Here is a 23,366-nt window from a genome sequence, read left to right as displayed (position 1 = left end):
TCATAGACTCATAGAACTGTTTGAGTCGGAAGGGACGTGTGGTCTAACTCCACTGCGATGACACCTAAAGCTCCATCAGGGGCTTAGAGCCCCTCCAGCCTGACCTTGGCAGTTTCCAGAGATGTGGTATCTATTGCCTCTCTGGGCAACCTGTGCCAATGCCTTGCCAGCCTTGTACAATACTTCTTTCTTATGTGCTGGCTAAATCCACCTTATTCTAGTTTGAAACCATTTCCCCTTGTCCCATTAATACTCTTCTACTGGTGCACTCCTTGCTAAATGCTGCAGTAATGCCAACGGCTAATGTCAGAAAATAATGGTGGGCTTAGAAAAATAGAAGACAGCTTGAAATCATTGAAATTAGGGCATAATATTTACATCTCTTTTGTCCTTACTACTTTCCATTTTTTTTTGAGACTGCTGTTCATGGTTGCAAAGGCTTTTCCTGTTATATAGCATTTTTTGTCACATTGGAACACAGGTTTCCATGATATTACTCAGTGAAGTGCCCAAGGCTTCGGGAAAAGCAAATACGACAAGATACTTGATAAAATCATGGAAGATGGCAAGCTGTTTAAAGCACCTTTTCCATAGAAGCAAGTTGCCTAGACCACCGGGGGAGGGAACAGGCAGATTTATTCTGAAAATCACATTAATGGTGTTCATGCAGGAAAATGAGGTCTTGATGGGAGGTGCTAATTGTTATTAATTAAACAACTTACACGATTACATATGATTAGTACTGACCCACAATATTAAAACAGTAAATTCCTCCTAGAGTGGGCAAGACAATATGGGAAATTGAGTAAGTTAATAAATCAAAACTAATGGATGTCTGGAACAATTATAGTCATTAGTGGACCTACAGTCACTTTAAATATGTAAAGGGAAGTCCATAAAAGCTAATAATGTTACTATGGAAAGGGATTTCTTGGGACGCGGTCGAGATACAAGCAGCACCATGACCTGTGTTAGGTGTTGAACAAGGGGCACCAACGAGGGCCTGCCTGCAGACAGGAGACATTGCTCCCAGCGGCTTTCTTTAGGCTGCTTGGACACCACATCTGTGCAGTGTGCACTGTGCACCTCTCCACTGAAGCCAAAGAAAGTTAATAACCTCAAACACTTCTTGAGAGGATGTCTTTGATTTGATGTCCTCCCAGGGATTTGCAAAGAATAAATAGACCTTAATTTAATAAGCCCAAAAGCTGGGGTGCTGCAGGGGCCATGAGCTGCTCTCTGCTGTTGCCTTTGCTTTCATACTGGACTGTGTGTTCAGCCACTTTTGCTTGTTTGCAAATGCAGTGATGGGCAGATAGGGCACATTCAGGGCCATTTTTGAGTACAGAGAAGAAAATGAACCTGAACCCAAGATGAGGTGAAGGAATTGATACACTCTGTATTTGATCTCCCTTATTCATGTCACACTGCATCATCAGTGTATGTGAAAATGCAGTGAAGTGTTAACACACAATAACCAGGAAACTGAAGATCTCCAGCCATTTTGTGTCCAGAAGGAAAGTTGTATTCTATTTCTGAGGCAGATTTAATCAACAGGAACCAGTGCTGGAGGGCAGTAACAGATAAGCAAAGAAATTACTCCCAGAGTCGATGTAATTAAAAACATCTGGGTGATGTCAGCCTGCCTACAAGGCTATTTTCATGAAGAGTTTGTGAGCACTCCTAAAATCCTCTTACTAATTGGCAACATCAAGCTTCTGCACTATGTGCCATGCTTTTTTTTCTGAGTGTGTGTATGCACGGCTGCGTGGTATTTATGGGTTTAGGTATCCCCACAAACACTGTTTCCCTTTTTTTAACATTGGAAAATCAATGCCACTTAGGAATTTACAAGGACAAATTGATGGCCAGACTCTATAGCAGATGGAAACGTTTAGCAAATTTCTGCATCCACTGGACAGACTTACCACAGATGTATCTTACCAGGGACTTCAGCCAAAGCCTTTTTTTGGACACAGGGAAATGGTCTTTTCCATGAGACATTTCCTTTAGCTGACCTGATGGAAGCAGATGATCTGTACCTCCAGCAGTAGGTGGGCTTTCTCGTGGGCAGCAGAACAGGTGGGCATGGGTCACTGCGTGGGATGTGATGTCCAGCAGGTGCCAATGGGAACTGGCACTGCTCTACTCTAATCCAGGGTGTGGAAGATAGGGGTTGGCCACAGCAGGAACATTTGCAGGATGTTTTCCCTTTCTGAAGGTCAGTAGGACTTTCTGATGAGGAAGTACTAATATCCTTAATGGACAAAAGGGGTTCTTAGTGCTGCTTTTAACTACTAAGTTTAATTGATGGCCAACTGTATTATCATTCATAGGTTCGGGGGCTTGTGTTGCTGCCCCCAGTAACTAAACTTCACAGCACATTGGCTTGTTTTACAGTCTGGGTGAGAGTCATTCTCATTAAAGTTTATGAGGAACTGTCAAATCAAAGAGAACGGGGGTCTTTTCAAGATGCCTTTGTTTTATTTTATGGGATTCTGTGTGAGGGAACAGACACTTCAATGAAAACTCACTGCTCCTACAAAGATTGGTATGGAAAGGGACATTATGGGTATTATGTGTGACAGTGAGCCACTGCAAGCTGTGTTCTACAGCAAGATATTACCAGCATGTCCATTAGCAGACTGGTGCAGGTAATTTGAGCTGCACTGAAATTAACCGGGGGTATGGTTGAAGCATTTTGTCAGCCTGATCTGATCTCTTTTCAGTCAGGTATAACATAATTATAGTTGTGGTATCTATGCATGCTACAAAACTTACTAAAACTGCAGATGTTTTAATGCTAGAAATTGAGTTTTCTCTGTACAAATATCTCTCTGGAGCAGTGAGGGCTCATCCTGTCTTTGCTGTACGGAAGAATATCACTGTTTTTTTCCTTTTAGGATGAGGCCACCCTAAAAAATCCCAAACTTGTTGCAACCACTTTTATGGCCCCGCAGCAGACAACATCCCCCTTGCACCCAGATCTTTCGAGAGCAGCCCCTGGTGCGTGCTGTGATCATTGCTCCTTCCCAGAGGTGCTGTGCTGTGGCTGCCCTGACCCTGGCCATGTCCTGCAGCTCTTCAGAAAGCCGAAACTGTGGCAGGAAAAAGAAAAAAAAATAGCAGCCTCTTTGTAGATGCTTTAAACAAAAGGGAAGAGAAGAGCCACACTCTGACCTCGCTGCTGCAATGCACTCACCATATTGTTTCCATCAGCCCTAGCAAGGGTGTGTTTTGTGAAGTGCACAAACAGCAATCCCCATTGCAGGGCCTGCGTTGGAGATGCTTTCTTCTTTACTTCCCATGCCTTTTAAAAGCACCTACAGCTCCGTCAGGAGCTCAGAGCCCCTCCAGCCTGACCTGTGCTGTCTCCAGGGATAGGGCATCCGCTACCTGTCTGGGCAACCTGTGCCAGTGCCTCACCAGCCTTCTAAAACACTTCTTCCTTATGCCCAAACTAAATCTCACCTCTTTTAGTGTGAAACCATTTCCCCTTGTCCTGTCACAACAGACCCTGCTAAAAAGTCTGTCCCTTTCTTTCTTACAGCCCCCCTTTAGATACTGAAAGGCCGCCTCTCAGGTCTCCCCAGAGCCTTCTCTTCTCCAGGCTGCACAGCCCCAGTTCTCTCAGCCTGTCCTTGTAGGGAGGTGTTCCATCTCTTGGATCATTTTTGTGGCCCTCATCTGGATGCACTCCAACAGATGACTCTCCTTCACAGAACTCTGTATCTGGACACAGTGCTCCAGGTGAGGTCTCACAGGGCGGAGCGGAGGGGCAAGATCACCTCCCTGACCTGCTGGCCACAGTTCTGTTTTTGCAACCTGGGTCACTGTTGGCTTTCTGAGCAAGTGCACACTGATGGCTAACATCCAGCTTACCATCAACCAGTACCCTCAAGTCCTTTTTGGCAGGGCTGTGCTTCATCCTTACATCCCCCAGCTTGTACTCATAGCAAGGGTTGCCACAATCCAGGTCCAAACCTTGCACTTGGCTTTGCTGAGCCTCACAAGTTTCATTTGAACCCACTGCTTGAACCTGTATAGGTGTTTCTGGATGGCACCTTGTCCCTCAGGCGTGTGAATTGCACAAACACAGATTGGTGTCATCTGAAAGCTTACTGAGGGTGCATTGAATCCCGTGCCCTGCTAAAAACCCACTTCTCTTCTACATTCATCAGCTTTTAGAGCATTAAATGTAAGGTTTGTATTCTTCTCTCCCTCTTAAACATCCATCCTCCAGGTGCAGTGAACAGGTTTGGTGCATTGCAATCCTAATGAAGTCCTCTCAGTGCACCCTGAGGACAGCCTGGCTGAGCAAGGGCTGCCTGTGCCCCAGAGACCTTGTCAGTCTTAACCAGTTGTTAACCTTGTTCAGTCTTAACCAGTGCTGACTTGAGGAGTTACTGCAAGGATCCTTGGAAGTGGATCAGCAATTCAGATTTTGCAGAGCAGCAGGCAAAGATGTATTTCCTTGCCTGAAGGATGAGAAGTAATAAGGTCAGTAGGAAGCCCTCCCAGAACTCCCCTCTGCACAAGAGCTGCTTCTGCAGGGCTGTCCTATCCAGAACCTTAGGACACAGAAGCACTTACCTGCCATTACTGTTTTACACACTACTTGGGTTTTGGTGCATGTAAGGCACCAAAATGGTCTGCTCTATCACTGCTCTCTCCAGAAGCAGAGATGAAGGCTCCTGTGGAGCTGTAAGCTATTAAAAAGATGCACATAGTGCTTCAGCAACATCTGCAGGAGATATTTAATAACTTAGCAGTAGATTTGGGTTCCTAAAATTATACTCCTATAGATAAGTGCTATATATATAAATTATTTGGGTGTGGAGTATACTGTTGTTCCATTTTGTTTTCATACACTCTTAAGCCTCTGCATTACACCATCACAGCTTGCAGGAAGGAGGGCTGCTCACATTACATCTAACACAGATGTGCATTAGGCTGAATCCAGGTCTGCATTTTAGCCTGGAGATGTTCCAGATGCTACTGCTGTTATGCATGTGCAAAGGAAGAAGGGTTTATTTAGCTGGCTACATACTTTCAGATCCTGCAGGATGTAGACATTACTGTTACAATAATGGTTATGGTAATTTCCAAGGTAGGTGATAAATCTACTGCTTAATCCATCTCTTCCTTAATTAGGCAGTAAGAGTAACATCACTATCTGCAGTAGAAGGAGACACAAGTGAGATCGGCATTTAAAATCTACAATTCAAATTATCCTTTCCTTCGTGAGGATGAGGGGGCTGTTTAAAAATAATAAACTGTGGTGATTTATGCGGTATCCTCTTGTCTTATCAAAAAGCACAGATTCCAATTGCAGCAGCTTTAATGGACCCAATGGACAAAAGTCTTAAGTTTAATCCTAGCAGGCATTTTAAAACCATGAGAAGATACAGAGTATAGATTTAGAAAGGCAAAATGAAGTGCTTAATCTTTATCAGTTAATAAAAGGCCACTCCAATAACATAGCAAACTGCATAACTTTGAGGAAAGAGTGTAAGTCATCGCTGCAGCCTAACTAAATGGTGATGGTGAGAGCAGGGTCAACTGTGAGCAGAAAGATGTGAACAGGGATTTTAAGGCTGCCTGAGTGTTGGATATCCCTCAGGAGAGGAAGTAGGCTGGGTAGCCTCGTGGCCAATGATTTACATCTTGGGCTAACAGCTGGCTTCCTATCTCCAGAGTTGCAAGAGGGAACATGAGCTGTGGTCTCCCACTATGAGGATGAGCAAGCCAGGAAGAAGTTCTGGGTTGAGTTCTGGGAAGTTCTTGCTCCTTTAAATGTATTTGTTTGTGAGCTCAAGGTGAGCTTAAGCGTGGGCACTGAGAATGCCCAGGGCTATGGGACCAGTGGGGGAGGCCAAAGGTGTATGCATCCCTGCAGTACTAAAGCACTGGTCAAGGCAGTGTCAGAAGGCTGCCCTTCTTGTTCAGGTTTGCTGTGATGAACTGATGGGCACACTGTATATTTTTTGTTGTACGTCCTTCATTTTAATTTGCTGAAAGCAGTTATTTTGCACAGATCTTACAATTAACTTTCTCTGCTTCAAGAAGCCTTACAGGTGCTGGCTTGGAGTCCTCCAGCCCAGTGAGCTGGGGACTTTGTAGAGAGCTCTGATGTCTTTTCTGTGGCTTCTGGTTTGATATTATTAGTACTGTGCACTTGGCATCAAACCCATAAGAGCTCACTTCTCAAGGGAACTTAGAATAGTGAATAAATAACAGTTTTTGCAGGAGAAAAAGTTGATCAGTTTAAAATTTCACCCAGACTCTCTGCTGGGTTTGTTCAACTTTTAAGAGGATGTGTTTGAAGCTGGGCTGTAGTTGCAGTTCATCCTTATTTTTCAGTGCTGGTAATTCCTTTCAATTAAAGTGTTTTCTATGCCAAAATCAGTAGATAGTTGGATTCAGAGTATATCTGATGCAACAGGTAGCTTTAAGGAGAAAAAAGGTTGCATTTAGGGTATTTTTAGCTTTTTGCAACATAACAAGTGGCTTAGTCTTTGGCCCTAAATGTGAGTGACAAGGGCTTGTCACTCAAGGTCTTATCTGATGCAGAAGATTTTCTCCATCTGGAGCCTCTCTGTTCTGCCAAGTGTCATCCCACTTCAGTGAAGCCTAAGGAGCTGGATTGTTAATTAATAGTATCCTAAGGACATCGTTTTAAGCCTCATGCTGCCAGTGCCATAAAATAAAGCACTGATTTACTGAGCTATTTCTTCTTTTTCTTGCCTTAAAAGACTTTGTTTGTTTAAACAACAACACCTAAAAATAGTGAAACTGCTGTGTAGAGGGAGGGAAAACCCCTGTCTTTCTTCCCTCCCCCTCTGCCAGGAACACGGTGCATATAAAACTGATAAGATTGTTTAAGAAAAATCCCACAAACTAAGCTGAAAACAGCACGCAGCAGCTTGCTGAAACATCTTAGGCAGTCTTGTGCTGGCTGGAATGGACGTGTTCAGCCAGGCTTGGTCACTGCAGAGGCACAGCTGTGGGAGATGTGCTGGGCAGTAACAGTCCCAGAAACCCCCAGACACTGGTCTATTTGTTTTTTAATGGAGATGCTTTCAATTGACATCAGCTTAACGCGGATCAAATTTGGGATGGCTATTTCAATCAATCCACACAATGCTTTCCTGATGGGGCATAAGTTGGCGCCCTCTTACTTAAAGCTGCTTGCATTTGGTTTTGTATACCAATGCAATCACCTAGCATTAGCATCCAGATGAGGGTACTAAGACGAAAATCAATGTGATATACCAGAGGTGACTGTCAAGCACAAAGTCTCCATCCTTTTCACCACTCAGATTTTGCAGTTCGCAGAAGCTCGCTCATTAGGCCCACTGTGGTTAGGACCTCTGAGATTCTTTCAAGCTGTTGGCAGTCAGGGCATGTGGTGGCAACGTGAGCTGCACCATGTGCTCAAGCAGTGCTCAGCAGAATGAAGTCTAACAGAGACTCCTGCAACCTCCACATCACCATTCAGGTGCTTGACAACAGTGGCAGTGTTATTTTATTGTAGATTTGAGTGCATCTTCCTTTTGAATAGTTTTTCTTCCCTGTTTGCTGGAGAGATCCAGATGTGCTTTTCTAGTTTATCAAGGCAGCTGAGGAGATCTTCTCACCGCTGCTGTCCCTCCTGTTGTGTGCTGTGGACGCTCAGCACCACCACAGCCCCACTGGGCACAGACCCTCAGCCACCACGGTGCTGCCTGACTTTTTGCAACTGGAGCCAGGGGGACAACAGGCTCCTGGAGCCATTCCACAGCAAGCTAATCTCTCCTGACAGCAGAGCTGTCAAGGTATCTTTGCTCACTGGGCCTGGGGATAATTGGGTTTAGAGCTGGGGCCCAGCCATGAGCCCCGGGGGAAAGAGATGAGTAATTGGGATTTCCCCCCTGTGGGGATGAAAGCTTCACTGCTCCTCGTGCAGTGGTTGGGGTGGTGAGTCAGAACCTACAGGCCTCTCCTCACGGCAAAATCCCTGTCAGTGTCACCTTCTCTTTGCTGACTTCTCTTTTTTCCCTTCCTAATAGTTAATCTCAAAGGAATATTTTAGGGAAAAAGGCATACTGATATAAAACTATTTTTTGTTTGTTTTGCTTTCTTTTTGTATTGTAGTCCTTTACTATTTCTAAAAATCCTTGGGAAATAATAACAAACGTTATAGAAGTCCTAGTGAAAAGAAAGATGAAACAATTATAGCAAGAAGTAATTTAAAATGCAAATTTGACAGAAAAACTGGAGAAGAAAAAAAAAAGAAAAAGCCCTAATTACACCACTCTCTCATCATCTCTTCAAAAGCTCTGTGTGCTACCTCCTCCCTTTGGGATGGCCTCAGCTGCGCCTGTGCTGCCACACTCTGACCTTTGCAGCGAAGTACGTTTGACCCAAAATAAAACAGAGGAGGGAGGGGAAGGAGAAGGCAGCTGCCTGCTCATTTAGACTGCCAGCTAGATGTCGGATATTGGCACAGGCTGCCCAGGGAGGTGGTGGAGTCAACATCTGTGGAGGTGTTCAAGGACTGTGTAGGTGTGGCACTGAGGGACGTGGCTTAGTGGGACGGTGGGGATAGGCTGATGGTTGGACTAGCTGATCCTATTGGTCTTTCCAACCTTGATGATTCTATGATTCTGTGTGTGGCTGCTGGTGGGCTGTGGTATGTATTGTCTAGGATATCACTGAGGCTTTCTGAGAGGTGACAGAGTGATTTCAACAGCAATGATCTTCATGGGAAGGTTTGACCCTAAAACAGTGATTTTGCTGTTGAGGCCGCCTGCAGAGTGGCATGGATGACCCAGTGTGTCCCTGCCTGTCCTGGGACTGGAAAGGCCTCCTGTGCCCCCACCTCCACAATGGCTCAAAAATATAGACAATGAATGGGAAGCACACACTGTATCCTGGTAACAAAACATGACTCTTAAAGGCCAGTGTGTGCTGTTGGTGTTGAGCTTAGATGTATGCTTGAAAGATTAACCTGTGCTAGAACTGTATAGTAAAGTAGGATTTTTTGGACATTACCACCTGTTGGCAACACTTTTGATTTAAATTTTGCCCATCTCATTGGCCTGGATGGTATTTAGAATTATAAAATCACAGAGGTTGGAAAAGACTTCTAAGATCATCTAGTCCAACCATCCACCTACTACCAATGTCTCCCACTAAACCATGTCCCTAAGTACCCCATGTCCACATTGATTTGACACCTCCAGAGACTGTGAGTCCAGCACCTCCCTGGGCAGTCTATTCCAATGCCTCACCACTCTTTTGGAAAATTTTTTCCTAATTTCCAACCTGAACCTCCCCTGGTACAACTTGAGGCCATTCCTTCTCTTCCTATCTCGTCTTAACATCCTACTTCGTCAAACAAAGGATCATATTTTCTCTGGAGATACTAACACTGTACTACTTGCATTGCAATCTAATGACGGCAATTTTATACGTGGTTACCATGTCCTCGGAGCACTGTTACAGAAAGTGCTTATAGAGCCAAAGTGCAGGGTATCCTCTGTGTCAGCCAGCCACGTCTCTGGAGGCAGTGATGCCACTCAGATTTTTGAGCTGTGGGTCAGGGTGTTACAAGTAGTCCAGCTTGGCAGTGGAAGAGCTCAGCAAAGGTTATTTATTTCAATAGAGCAGAGTCATAATGAAGAGCATCTTGTGCCCAAAAAGGAGTAGAGCTCACCTGTCTCCCCCCATGCAGATACATGAAAAGGTGGGTGAGTTTCTACTTGACTACAGAGAAAGAATATGACAACAGGCTGAAAGAGCTGGGACTCTACAGTCTGGAGAAGAGAAGGCTACAGGGATACCATTCAGTATCTAAAGGGGAGCTGTAAGAAGGAAGAGGACAGACTCTTCAGCAGGGTCTGCTGTGATAGGATGAGGGGAAAATGTTTCACACTAAAAGAAGGAAGATTTACATTGGACATAAGGAAGAAGTGTTTTAGAAGGCTTTTAAGGCACTGGCACAGGTTGCCCAGAAAAGCAGTGGATGCTCCACCCCTGGAGACAGGCCAGGTCAGGCAGGAGGGGCTCTGAGCTCCTGATGAAGCTGTAGGTGTCCCTGTTCAGTGCAGGGGGTTGGACCAGATGGCCTTTAGGGGTCCCTTCCAATTCAAAAGATACTATGATCTATGAAAAAAAAAATCCATGAGGAAACACAGGCCAAGCTCACTTTGTTCAAAGGAGCTTTTACAGATATTTGGGGGATGGGACATTGCTGAAGTAACTGTAGTCTAAGTGGAGGCATACAATAAAATAGGGATGTTTTCTAAATAATTTATTTTAGAACAGAACTGAGTGGTGAGTGGGAATGCTTCCCTGCAGGCCAGCAGAAGGACACAGTTGGTATCACACATTTCAGCAGCTGGCATGTTAATGAGGCCATTTTTATTGAAATGAGCTAAATACTATTAACATTTGTGGACTCCCAACTGATTTCTGAAGCATTTATTGAACTTCAAAAGTGCTTCAAGAATCAATTAAAAATAATTTTTCATATTTGATAGAAGGAAGACCAAAGAACGTTCTGCAGTCACGTTTACACTTATCCGAACAGATCTTACCTTTGTGTAGCTGACTTTAAACAGTTCCTTTTTTAAAATTATTATTCTCTTCCTGTGCTTTAAATGATGCTTAAAATGTCATCTAAGAATGTGTTTAAGGAGCTTGTGTCCAGTGTTACTTTGGGTCTTGGTCTCCTGTGCTTGAAAAATGAATGTATGGCTTCTACTTTAGAGTGATGACACTTGGCCTTTTTTTTGCCAGCTAAATAAAACCGGCTAAATAAAATGTTAATAAATGTAATGTTAAAAATTAATTACGATATTATTAAAATGTTTTGTTCTGTAGAGGAAGATAGCAGTACACAGTCAAAGGTAGAGCTATGGCTGAATGGCAGAGGGCTGCTGGCCAGCACCCTCCTCTGCACACTAGCCCAGCTCTGGGGAGCAGCACTCCTGTGTGTGTATTCAGAGCTGTATCACCCCTTCTGGTTTTTATCTTGTCTTCAGCTTGGCAGCTATCAGCCACAACGATGAGGATTTTTTCATTGGCTTCTTTTGAAGGAGAAAAACCAAAAAAACTTGGAAGAAAAGTCCCATGCAGGATACACATCACATGTAAAAATAAACCAGGAGGGAAAAAAAAAAGAAAAATTGTTTGTTGTACAAATGTACACGGAAATGGTTGTTTTTTCTTTCTCCTCTTTCCTCAATTGACTTGAATCCTCTCTCAGACATTAAAAATAGCCTAGTCCAATGGAAAGAAAAGGAAAGCAGCAGAAACAGTTGGTCATGGCTTGTAGCTTTGAATATTGCATAGCTGACTTAAATGCTAGGTCTCTTTGGATGCAGGACAGGTCCGTGGCAGCTCTGCCCTCAAAGCATCATGTGCCAGGTCCTTGGCCTAAGCCAATCATTTGATGGGGTCACCTTTGCTAAGATCAATAGTGCTGTTCATCTGGGGTGGGATTGTTCCCAGTAGTCAGCTGCAGGAGAGCCTGCTGGGTCCTGAAGTCAGCAAGAGAACAGGGAAATGACTGACAAGTGTTGAGGCAGAAAAGGATGGGATGACGGTATTAGTGAGCCAGGATTTGTTTAATACTTCTGACATACAGCTTCCCTTCCAAAGTTCCATTCTCTGCCTTAGCCCTTTTTTTTTTTTTCTTCTGTTCCTCAACAAGTCTCTACACATGAAATGGAGAAAAAGTGTTTTAAGGAAATGAGTCACACACGAGTCTTCATCTGAGCTGTGCTCTCTGATGTCGCAGTGTGGTCAAAGTGAGGAAGCAAAAGGTTGGATGCTTTTAAAGCTTAGATGACTAATTGTTGGCACAAACAAGGCATAAGGACTGATGGGGAATGGACCTGGTGCTGCCTGTATAGCAGTGGGCACAATTGGATGTGCCAAGCCAGGTAACATGGCTTTTGATTTTATTCGATTTGCATCTAAGCACCTTGAAATCCTGTGATGGTACCATAGCATTCTCCTGGAAAAACAAAACAAAACAAAACAAAACAAAACACACACACACACACACACACAAAAACAACAACAAAAAAACACAAAACAACTCTGCCTTAAATAGAAATTTCTTTGTAGAATTATAAAGAATATATGACTGAGTAACCATGAACTAAAAGGGCTGAGTTTATTATTCCTGTGAGTTTGATAGAGCTGATGGTCCACATCTGTGTGGATGAAGTCAGCGTGAGCAGTGAGGGGAATGGCTTTATGCTACATGATAGCAAATGTTTGCAGATATTCTGCTTTGTCTCCAGAAGCCTGTTATTGTTGTGCATGTTTTCAGTACCATGTATCCCATCAAATGCAGAAATAGGACAAAGGTTCGTTAAACGACTGCCTATCAACCATTTATCATAAATGTCCAATTTGTGAGGCACTGGGAAAATCTGCTATTGCTTAAATTTTAAGAGCTCACTTCTAGACCAGCAGTGTCTATGAAAACACACAGTTTGAACTTTATTTTTTGCAATGGGGAAGTGTGAAGGGTTGGTTTGGATGAATTTTTGCTTTGTAAGCCACTGTTCTGGATCCTTAGCAAAGTTATTTTGTGTTGTTATTTCTTCAGGAATAGTATTGCTATTTTTTACTTTCCTGTGAATGGCAAAACCATAAAGAAAGCTGGCATCAAGGATTGTGTTTTATAAAAGAAAGGAAATAGGAAAGATGAAATGGCTACATATGGCAACATGGACTGTTTCCAACTGAATGGGGAAAAAAGAGTCAGATTTTTGCAGAGTATACAGAGAACTGAACTGTATTTTTATGCAAATGCTATAGAAAATGCAGCTCAGCAAAGGCTGTTTTCCTCCTGTTGGCTGCAAAGCACTTTGAGTGCCTAAAGACCTACATTTTCCACAAGAACTTCATGGGAAAGAGTATAAAGAGGTAATAGTGCGTCTAAAAACATTATGCCTACCACTTTTTTTTATATCCAATTTTCATCTCAGGAATCAAATACGAGGAGGGAGCACCGTTGTGCCTTTGATAAGTCTAACTATTAGTGATGTTTTCCTTGCTGTTCTGACAGTGAGCACACCCAAGGGCCATTTGCAGACAAGACAGCAAGCTCTGAGTGTCCAATTCATATGCCATTAGATAGGAAGAATTGTTACCTGGTTTTGGAGAATGTGTGAATGGACAGGTTGAGTTTGGAGGGACACTTATAAACAGGAGGGGATCCTAAAGAGATTGCAGACATCTGCGTTGACCAGAAGGAAGCAGACTTCACTTCATCAGGTTAGCTGGAGCATTTAGTAGTGTCAGAAGCATTCCACTTACTAAAAGGGAAAACAGAGATGATTGAAAATGTAGTAAGGCCACAGGACAGCATAGATTGCTTCTGCTATGCAGCTATGGTAAAAAAGTTTGCTCCAACCGTATCAGCTTTGATCAGCTGGGTGTCTGACTGCTGTAAAAGAAAAAAAAATAAAATCACAGAATCATAGGGGTTGGAAGAGACCTCTGGAGATCATCGCATCCAACCCTGATAAAGCAGTTTCCCTAGGGTAGGTTGCATAGGAAAGCATTCAGGTGGATTTTAAGTATCTCCAGAGAAGAAGGGTCCACAACCTCTTTGGGCAACCTGTTCTAGTGTTCTGCATCCTCAATTTTTTTCCTCATGTTCATATGAAACATCCTATGTTCCAATTTGTGCCTGTTGCCCTTTGGTGAGTCACTGGGCACAACCAGAAAGAGCCTGGCACCATCTGGTTGACTCCTGCCCTTTTAGATATTTATAAGCATTTATTAGATCCCCCATCAGGGGGACAGCCCCAGGTCACAGCCTTTCCTTGTAAGCAAAATGCCCCAGGCTCTCAAGCATCTTTGTGGCCCTCTGCTGGACTCACTCCAGCAGTTCTCATTCTCTCTTGAACTGGGGAGCCCAGAACTGGACACAGTACCCCAGATCTGGCCTCAGCAGGACAGAGTAGAGGGAGAGGATCAGCTTCCTCAACATCCTGGCCACGTTCTTTTTAATGTACCCCAGGATACCACAGGCCTTCATGGCTACAAAGGCACACTGCTGACCCACGGCCAACCTGTTGTCCACCAGGACACCCAGGTCCTTCTCTCCAGAGCTTCTTTCAAGCAAGTCAGCCCCTAAGCTGTACTGATGCATGTGGTAATACCTCCCCAGTTGTAGGACTCTGCTCTTGCCCTTGTTGAATCTCATCAGATTCCTCTGCCCAATTCTCCAGGCTGGCTGGGTCCCACAGAATGGCAGCACAGCCTTCTGCTGTGTCAGCTACTCCTCCCAGCTTTGTATCATCAGACTTGCTGAGGTGTATTCTATCCCTTCATACTGGTCATTGATAAAGATGTTGAACAAGACAGGTATAGAGGAGTGAAATTAGATATTTTGACAATCAATTAATGTGAGTCCTTTGATATATTTTTATCTCTAGTATTAACTTTAGTATACTTACTGTAATTTCAAACACCATTTAAGGATGAGTGGAAAACGAACACACTGTCGTCTTACAGAGCATGTTCAAAAGTGGCCAGCGTTCTTCTCAAATAACATAGCTCTGCCTCTCCTCACCACACAAAGCCCTTTTATCTATTCCATGTGGATAAGTGGTACAACAACCTGTGGGGTGAAAATATCATGCTCATCACAGATTAAAAGCTATTGCAAGAAACATCGACACTGAGAATATGTATTTCTCTGCTGGCAGCAGACGTTGAGTATTCTTAGAGAAGCATTTTAACAAAATACTTTTGATAGTAATACCTCAAAAATACTTCCCTGTATTCACGGAGGGGAGCATTTTAATGCACATTTTCTTACCTACAGTCTCTTTCCTAATACTGCTACAGAAATTTCTCTGGAAACAAGATGTGACCCTATTTTGGTTATGGGTACACGCTACGCACTTTGGGGATGCCCACATTACATCACCAGCGGCCAGCTTAAGCCAGAATGCTTCCAGAAAATTGATGTTTTCCTTGGTTCTTGGCCGTGGGGAATACTAGGGACAATAAAGAAGCTTGCAAATAAACATGCAGCTGTAATTACCTGAGTAGCACCAAGAGACCATTATATTCAGAAGGAGGCAAGAAGCTGTGCTTCTGCCCCCCAGCTCGTGTCCATTGCAGCAGGTGGTAAGATGGGTTGGGGATATGCTGCCATGTGTTGAATTTACAGGGGTGAGATAACTCATTGCTACACATTGCTGATGGCAAGAGTCACGCTGGAGGAACTGAAGACTTATTTAGGGCAGAATGTGTTGAAAGCAGCACCAGCCCCTATGCTTTGTTGCACCAAGACTGTCCTCAGCTTTCTAGGCATACCTGGCACAGCGCATTTCCCAGGCTGAAATGATGCAGGCTCAAAGCCTCACAGCGAAACAACTTCTGCCCAGGGCAGACATAACAAATGTAACAGGGGCCATATGGCTGACCTGTGGAAAAGGCATGGTGAACAGATTCCACTGATGGTTGCTTATGAAACTGAGGGTAAAGAGAATGTGATGAAGGGGTGTGCTGATGGATTGCTGAGATGAAAGCTTAGAGGAGATGTCATACGTGGCCCCAGAAGTTAATAAAAATGGCTTAATCTTCACAGATATTATGTCAGGCAGTGATAACCAAAAGGAGAGGATGGGAAAACATGCCAGTCCCATCAGGAATGAAGAACAGGAAAGGACATTGGGCTCTCTCCCACTGTGAATTCTGAGAGCTCCCACAGGATTGCACCTGTGATTTATCTTCATATGGGAGATGTCATTTGGGCAATCTACCAGGGAGAAGTGTGCAGTATTGACAAGCTGTGCCAATGCTGCAAAGCATAAGGTGTTGCTGATTTCCAGCTCGCTGGATAAGGAGGCTGAGATTTTGTGCTTCGTTTCCATCGCAATTATAGCACTATGAACTGATAGTCTTTTAGGGGTTGCTTTTTCACAGGAGTTATGGTTTTCCAGTTTCTGTGTATATATCAGCCACATACCTGTTTGGAAACAACCTACAGAGATGACAAATCTGCAATGATAGCTACTTGAACATTTCTCAGGTATGGGCTGTCCCTGTCAGTTCTGGATCTGCCTGCACCTCCACCAATGCCAAATCTTGGGTGGATGGGGGCAAGAGCTTTCCTGGCAGCCCAGACTCTGGGATTCCAGCCATTCTCACTTTCCATTAAAAGATCAAGTTTCCAGCTGCAAAGAAAAGGTTGAAAATGTAAACCCTAACTATGTCAAAGCAGCAGAAGCAACTATAAAGCAAATGATTTTTCTTTTTCCATTTAGTCTTGTTTTGAACTACTCCTCCTTTCTCTAGGAGGCTGATTCATTCTTTTGAATAGATTGTGTTGGCAATACTGCGTTTTTGCTCCCGCAGGAATAACTTCAGAGCTTTTCTTTCAAAACTACTTTGCCCAGTTTAGACATCTCTTAGAAAAACTAAATGAGAAGGAATTTGTAAGAAAAATTAATGATCTGCTAACATAAATTTTTCACAACCTCGCACACGGATGGAGTGGGTTTGTAGAGTTACAGAACCATAGTGACTAATAATAGTAATGAAGGGTCTGATTGTATCATGTGGTTAAAGATAGTCATAATACTCTAATTGTCTTTGCCGTTTTCCCACTCCTTGTTGTGACATCAGCCCATCCCCAGACCATTACATCCTGCTCATGGTTCTTTCTTTGTTGATAAATAATGAGTCACTATACGCATTGCTCTATGACTTGTGCAGCTGCATTGCCAAATTTTTCCTCTCTGCAGAATGAATCTTCTTTCCCAAGGGCTTAGTGTGCCTTGCAAATGGTGACGTTTATCTGTTGACATACAAGCCCATTAGCAGAGGATGAACTTGGCAAGGGGTGACTAGGCATGAGGTTCAACAAAGCCATGTGCAAGGTCGGACACTTGGGTTGTGGCAACCTCTGCTATCAGTACAGGCTGACGGATTCAGCGATGGAGAAAGATCTGCCACAAGGACCTGGGGGCATTGGTGGATGGCAGCTGGATATGAGCCAGCAGTGTGCCTTCACAGCCCAGAAGGCCAACCATACCCTGGGCTGCATCAGCAGAAGCATGGCAACATCCAGAGGAGTGCCACAAACATGATCTGAGGGATAGAACACCTCCCTACGAGGACAGAGAGCGCTGGGGCTGTGCAACCTGGAGAAGAGAAGTCTCTGGGATGACTTGAGAGTGGCCTTTCAGTATCTAAAGGAGGGGCTGCAAGAAAGAAAGGGAGAGACTTTTTAGTAGGGTCTGCTGTGACAAGACAAGGGGAAATGGTTTCACACTAAAAGAGGGGAGATTTAGATTGGATACGAGGGAGAAGTGTTTTACACTAAGGGTGATGAAGCACTGTCACAGGTTGCCCAGAGAGGCAGTGGATGCCCTATCCCTGGATACAGCCAAGGTCAGGCTGGAGGGGCTCTGAGCACCTGATAGACCTGCAGATGCTCCTGTTCACTGCAGGGAATGGGACCAGGTGGCCTTTAGGGGTCCCTTCCAACTTAAATGACTTTGAATCTCTGAAACAAGGCTCTGGCTCTGGCTTTGGCTGGCTGCTGTGCCCTGGGAGCAGGCTCACCTAAGGGAAATGGCATGCCTTCATTCGTGGCGAAGCATCACAACTGTGTATGAACAGTGGAAGCCACTGCGTGCCTGTGTGGGGTCTACATGGACTGCCATTGTAGGGCACGTTGGATCCAGACCTGAGCCCTGCTGTAACTCAGATTGCAACTTGAGATGTTTACATTATAAGCAGGTGCACAAGGAAGTTCTGTGTTTCATCCACAAACAGTAATTCTGCAGTCAGAACCTACTTTCCAGCCTGCTGACAGGCTAAAGAACTCGTCGTGAGCTCTGAAACAGCTGCCAAAAAGTAGTAAAAGGTGTGAGGTTGAGATGTGGTGTTTTCCGTAAGGACAGCAAAGCGCACCCTTTGCTTTGACACCATTTCAGAGCAGAGGCCGCATGAAGCCTGGCACTCTGACCCAACGGTATAACAGAGCCCTAGAGAAGCGGGATCCTTTCCCGCCGATCATTCCCGCTGCGCTCGGCGCTGCGGCGCCCTGCGCGCCTCGGGACTCCCGGGCGGGGCGGTGGGGGCCGGGAGCGCCGCGGGCGGGAGGGCGCCGGGCGGCGGCAGGGGGCGCTGCGGCCCCGCCGTTGCGGCGGCGCGGGGGCGGCGGGAGCGCTGATCCTAATTGGAGGCGACGCGCGGCTCCTCCATCATCCTCCCGCAGCCCCCGCCGGCTCGCAGCGCCTGGGCGGGCGCTGACGGCGGCTCCGCGGGGGAGCGGCAGCCGCCGGGGCAGGTGTTGCCGCCGGGTGGCCGCCCCCCGCGGCGAGGCGGGCCGCGCTGCGCAGTGCCGTGCTGGCTCCCCGCCCGCTCCACCCCCCCTCCTTCCCCCCCGGGCGGCCATGTTGTCCCCCGGCGCGGTAAAGGCGTGACGAAGCAGAAAGGTGCGGGGAAAAGGCTCCCGCGGGTTAATAATTAAGCTTGAATGTCCTCCCCTAAGCCCTTTTTTTTTTCTTTCTTTCTTTTTTTTTATTTCAATCCTAGGTGTTGTGTACAAACACTGGCACCGTTCTCTTAAATATGAAAGGTGAGGGACGTGGCAGCCCCGGGGACAAAAGGCGGCCCTGCAGGGAGGCCTGTGCCCTCCTGAGGTGCAGGGGAGCGCCTCACCATGGACACTGCTGGTACTCGGATGGGAACAGTGGTGTCCTGGTGGTGACACACACCAAGCAGGGCCCAGGTCCCTGACGGGGGCCTGTAAGCCGGCTATGGGGCAGGAGCCCAAAGCAGTCCCACTCTTCTAGGGGGAAGCTCCAAGCAATGGGGTGAGGCCTTCAGCTGGCATTGGTTGGAGTGCATGATCTTACTGGTCTTTCCAACCTTAACGATTCTACGACTTGATGATCCTTAATGGATCCTTTCCAACTCGGGATGTTCTGTATTCTGTGACTTTTCAGGTTGCGTGTGTGCCCTTCCTTTGACGCAGATGAGGAGTGCTGCATGCAGCAGGGCCGTGTGTCAGTAGGAGAAGCTGCCAAGCCCTCCCCACCCATCACACCCTGCCAGGGCCTGTCTGTAAGGTAGAGTTTCCTGCTCTGTGCGCGTTCGGAGGGAAGGAGACATCACGGTGTTGCTCCTGGGCTGTGTGGGACACCTGGGCCAATGTAGCATGTTTGTCAGCCGGAGTAAGCAGAATATCTGAGAAGCAGATGTTCTCTGTCTTGCAAGTGCTACTCTGGCTGAGCGTGGCTGAGAAGGCAACAAGGTCTCCTGAAACTCGTGTGAGGTGTGAATGTGCAGGTTGTAATGATGTCTTAGAGGCAGAGTTCATGCAATCTGATCCCTACATGCAGAATTTAAAAACTGTTACATACCCTCTCAGATGTGCTACAAACATGGATTAGCTTTACAGAGATCTGCCATTACGTGTCTCTTTGTGTCTGCCGTGAGCTATTAAATCAAGCTTAGTAGATGTATTCCTCTGCAGCTTTGTACTCTTGGGGCAGATTTATATCCCCATCCTGTAATCACGGGTGCTGTACATCGCACCCCTGAATGACGTCTAGTGTAGGAGTGCAACACGTAAAGGACTCTTTCAGTCCTTTACAACTGATATTAGAGCTTTTTTTTGATGGGACTGGGCAGCTCTACTGCCCACAGCATGGCTGTGTATTTGCAGGATGACAAAGAATAGGTTTCTCCTGCCCTTTTACTTATACATGCTCCCTGATCCCAGAAGATGGCTGTGTACTGGACTGGAACAATAGTTCTCTGACCTTTACATGAGCCCAGAGCAAGTATGAGGAGAAGCACTCCCTTTTGCCAGTGTCGGCTTAGACTCCAGGTAAACCTGGGCTCTAGAATGGGGCCGTTCTCAAATACTTCTGCTTTTTTTCATCCTGTGGCCACCTGGAGAAGACCATTTATCTTATGCATTAGAGAGATTTGCTTTACAGGATTCTGCGTTTTCATTATTTAAGTAGCTTTTTTTCCTGTTTCTTCACATCGACTTTTTTCCACATGTAACTTCCGTGTGCTTTCTTCTCTGGTGTTTTACAGTCACCTAGAATGGAAGGCAAGGATGTATCAATTTATCTTTTGTTGCTGTTACACTGTCAAAGAATATCCACCATTCCCCAGCAAGAATTATATTTTCCTTTTTTGTGTGTTTACTTTTGGATCTTCACTTGCACTCCCAGCCCCTGCACATTTTGATTCCTTTTTAGATATTCTCTTTTCAAAATCCATCAAGTTTCTGCTTCCCCCTGCAAGCCTCTGCCTTTACTTTCTGGAGTTCTTTTTGAATATATATATATTATTCTACGACTGTTTGAAGTCCTGGTTCTGCTTTGTCAATGTGTCTTCCAACTTCTTCATGTTGGCTGTCAAGTTCCTCTTCACAGCTTTACTTTTAGCCATTCTCCCATGCAAACATTACCCAGACAAAGCTGCTGGTAAACTCTGAGTGGGCTTTCTATCTCTTCTAGTTGTGCTTCTGGGGTGTTCAGCAGGCTTGTGATCCGTGGAAGCAAACTCTTTTGTGGACAATAGTTTGTAGAATATAGCATAAATATTGGCCAGTGCCTTATTCTGCATGTAGAAAAGGTGCGGAAGAAACAAGTTTAAACAGACTTTTGCCTGTCTACTATTGCTTTGGCTTATGAATTTATGATTTGGGTTTTCATGAAGACTTAGAAATTCTTACGTTTATCATCCTGAGCAAATTTGGCTCCAATTCTGGTATATATACATAAGTATCTATTTTCTCTGGAAAATAGTAATGTTCGTATTTCCCAGCGGCAGTTCTGTAGACCTTTGTATTTTTCTTTTTTTGTCATTTTGAGCAAATTTCAACCTGATTTTTGCTATATACATTTATGTAGTAGAGAGTATCTGTTCGTATTCACCAAAGCCAGTACTGCAGCAGAAGCTCCTGAATCCAATTTATCTGCTTCTGTGCAAGCAAAGGAGCCAACTACCAACCCAGCCGGTCCTGATAGAGCTATATGAAACCAGTAACCACTTGGGTTTCCAGGTGCACCCACTGCCAGCCAAGCTAAGGAACACATTACATAGACTTGTGGGAATGTGCTGATGGCATCTCATGGACTCTACTGCCCTTGGTGTAAATCTGTCTGCCTTTCATCTCCCGCAGGCACGGCTGTGGGAGCAAAATAAAAATCAGCTGAGTAAGGAACTGTGGCTGCGGTTTTGTTTATAGGAGAACAAAACACAGCAAGTACAGTACAGAGAGTAAGTGAGGGTAGTAGTCTGTCCTTCAGAAGATAGTATTTGGTCCTCTTTCCCTTTTGTGGGGGAAAAAAATTGGCACATTGTCACATTTTTTGATGCATAACGACTAAGCAGATGAGTTTTCTGGCTTGAAAACTTGTCTCTTTCCTTATAGGCAAAATTCTGGTTACTGGAGCTCTGTACTTCGGACTGTACAATTCTTTCTAGAGCTGGATGAAGGCAACGTGGCACTGAGCAGTAGATTTGCTGAAGGAAACAAATTTTTCAGGGAGACCGGATCTGTTTTGCGTGACATTAAATTTAGCGCAGTCTAAAACAAATAAAAATCACATGGAGCAAAAGGAAGGTTTTAAACGATGATTTAAATTTGTGTGGCCTTTTTTTTCCCTTTCATGTCAAAAATGTAGAGGAGAGGATTTAATACATTAAAATCAAACATCTTTCTCCTTTCTTCCTCCTTGTTTTTTTTTCCTTAGCCATATTCCCCACCCCCTCAGCTTTTATTCCAAGTAGATTCAACTGAATTTTTTTCTACCCATGATTGTTTTTTGTTTGGCCGTTGAACCAGATAATCCAATATTTGCACAGCTCTCCCTGGAGCTGCACAAAGAGGTAACGCTGTCATTATGATAGGTAGACCTCAGGAGATAGCTTGGAAGCACAGGGTCTCCTAGCAGAAGCTCCCTGGCCTTTAAATGTTCACTCTCAGATCTTCAGGATTTCCCTGCAAATCTCTGGGTTGTGCTGTATTAGAGGGGTTGAAGTGGTGAGGGTCTGCACGTTCCCAAAGGAAGTAGAGGAAAAATGCTATTCAGCAACAGGGTGTGGAGTTCCTAGACTGTTCATGAATATTTTTCCTCTAGGGAAAGATAAGGCTTCTAGTGTTAAATGGCAGGATGTATTCTTATATATATACTTACATATGTATATATATATATATATGAGATTTATTTTGTGTGTTTTTTTTTTTAATTATTATTTGAGAACAGGGTTATTTATATACATGTATACTTCTCTGTTGCTATTGGTTCTCACATAGTTCAATGTACCTCGTTCCATTAGTACAGATATAATTGTTCCTGGTTAAACTCCTTTTCTGCTGTTTGCACCAAACCATCCTGGTATCATGAAAAGTGCCTGACCCAGGAAACAGCCTATTTGGGCAGATGGCTTTTTCATGTATGTGGAAATTCAAAGTTTTGTTTCTCTGCCTCGGACAGTTAGTTGTATGCACTGCATAAGCAAATGCCCACTGTGAGAAGCAGCTGCAGGTTTTGTGCTTGTGAAATTTGTTTGCACAAATACTCTAAGCCACCAAATTCTCCACCCAAACCTGCCACAGTTGCTCAGATCTTCCGACAATTACACTCTAATTAGACCCAGCATTCAAAGTCGCCTCCAGCACTTGAAACAAAAGTAATTTAGCCGTAATAAAAGTGGTAGATTGACAGCTCTGGAGGCTGAACCCAGTTCGTCTGCAAAACACATCCAAGGTGGGAAAGAGCTACAAGAATCGCCACAGTGACTGTCTGAAGGGCTTAACCCCTGCCTTGAAATGACAACCTCCAAGGGCTGAACATATGGGTAATCTTCTGCAGGTCCCCTACTGTCACTACTGAGAGTGCTGCTAATTACTAACAATCATTAGTGTATTATCTGCACTATGAGTACTTTTCCACGATGGAAAAACACGTGATTCATTGTACGATAACAATCAAATGCCCATCATGTAGTGACAGTGTTTAGTAAGTTAAGAATTATTCTGAATTTGAACCACAGCTGGCGAGGTGAAAGGCTTTATCCTATTACCAGTCCCCTGAATCGTTCAGTCTGGAGTGTGAGGCACAGGGCTGTGATTACCAATTCATTTCATAAAGGCCAACCATTTAAAATTCTCTCAAACTAGCAGCTGCTTGAGGAATGAAAAAGCTCTTAGGTCTGGACAAATATCTTTTTCTTCATCTAGGTTAATTTGAAAAGAAAAACAACAGTTCTTTCCCTTGACAAATGAGACTTTCAATCAGCGTTGAGCTATCCTTGCAGAAGGATAACCTGTGTTCGCTTACTTGACATATGGGATTCTT

At 44.6% G+C, this 23,366-nt stretch overlaps 1 long non-coding RNA gene across 2 annotated transcripts in view; it reads left to right on the top strand.

Annotated features, from left to right (window-relative positions):
• Positions 1–23,366, top strand: part of LOC128079864 (uncharacterized) — a 187,280-nt gene that overhangs the window by 70,116 nt on the left and 93,798 nt on the right. Inside the window, exon 1 of one of the 2 annotated variants that reach the window (XR_008206350.1) lies at positions 18,987–19,109. The exons of the other annotated variant lie outside the window; for it this stretch is intronic. This is a non-coding gene — a long non-coding RNA (uncharacterized LOC128079864). Of the gene's footprint in view, positions 1–18,986; positions 19,110–23,366 lie in introns of those variants that run through there. 2 annotated transcript variants of the gene reach the window in all.

The sequence above is a fragment of the Tympanuchus pallidicinctus genome, unplaced genomic scaffold (assembly GCF_026119805.1).
Source record: "Tympanuchus pallidicinctus isolate F22 unplaced genomic scaffold, pur_lepc_1.0 scaffold2, whole genome shotgun sequence".
Classification (NCBI taxonomy): domain Eukaryota; kingdom Metazoa; phylum Chordata; class Aves; order Galliformes; family Phasianidae; genus Tympanuchus; species Tympanuchus pallidicinctus.
This window is presented reverse-complemented; position numbering and strand designations above follow the sequence as displayed.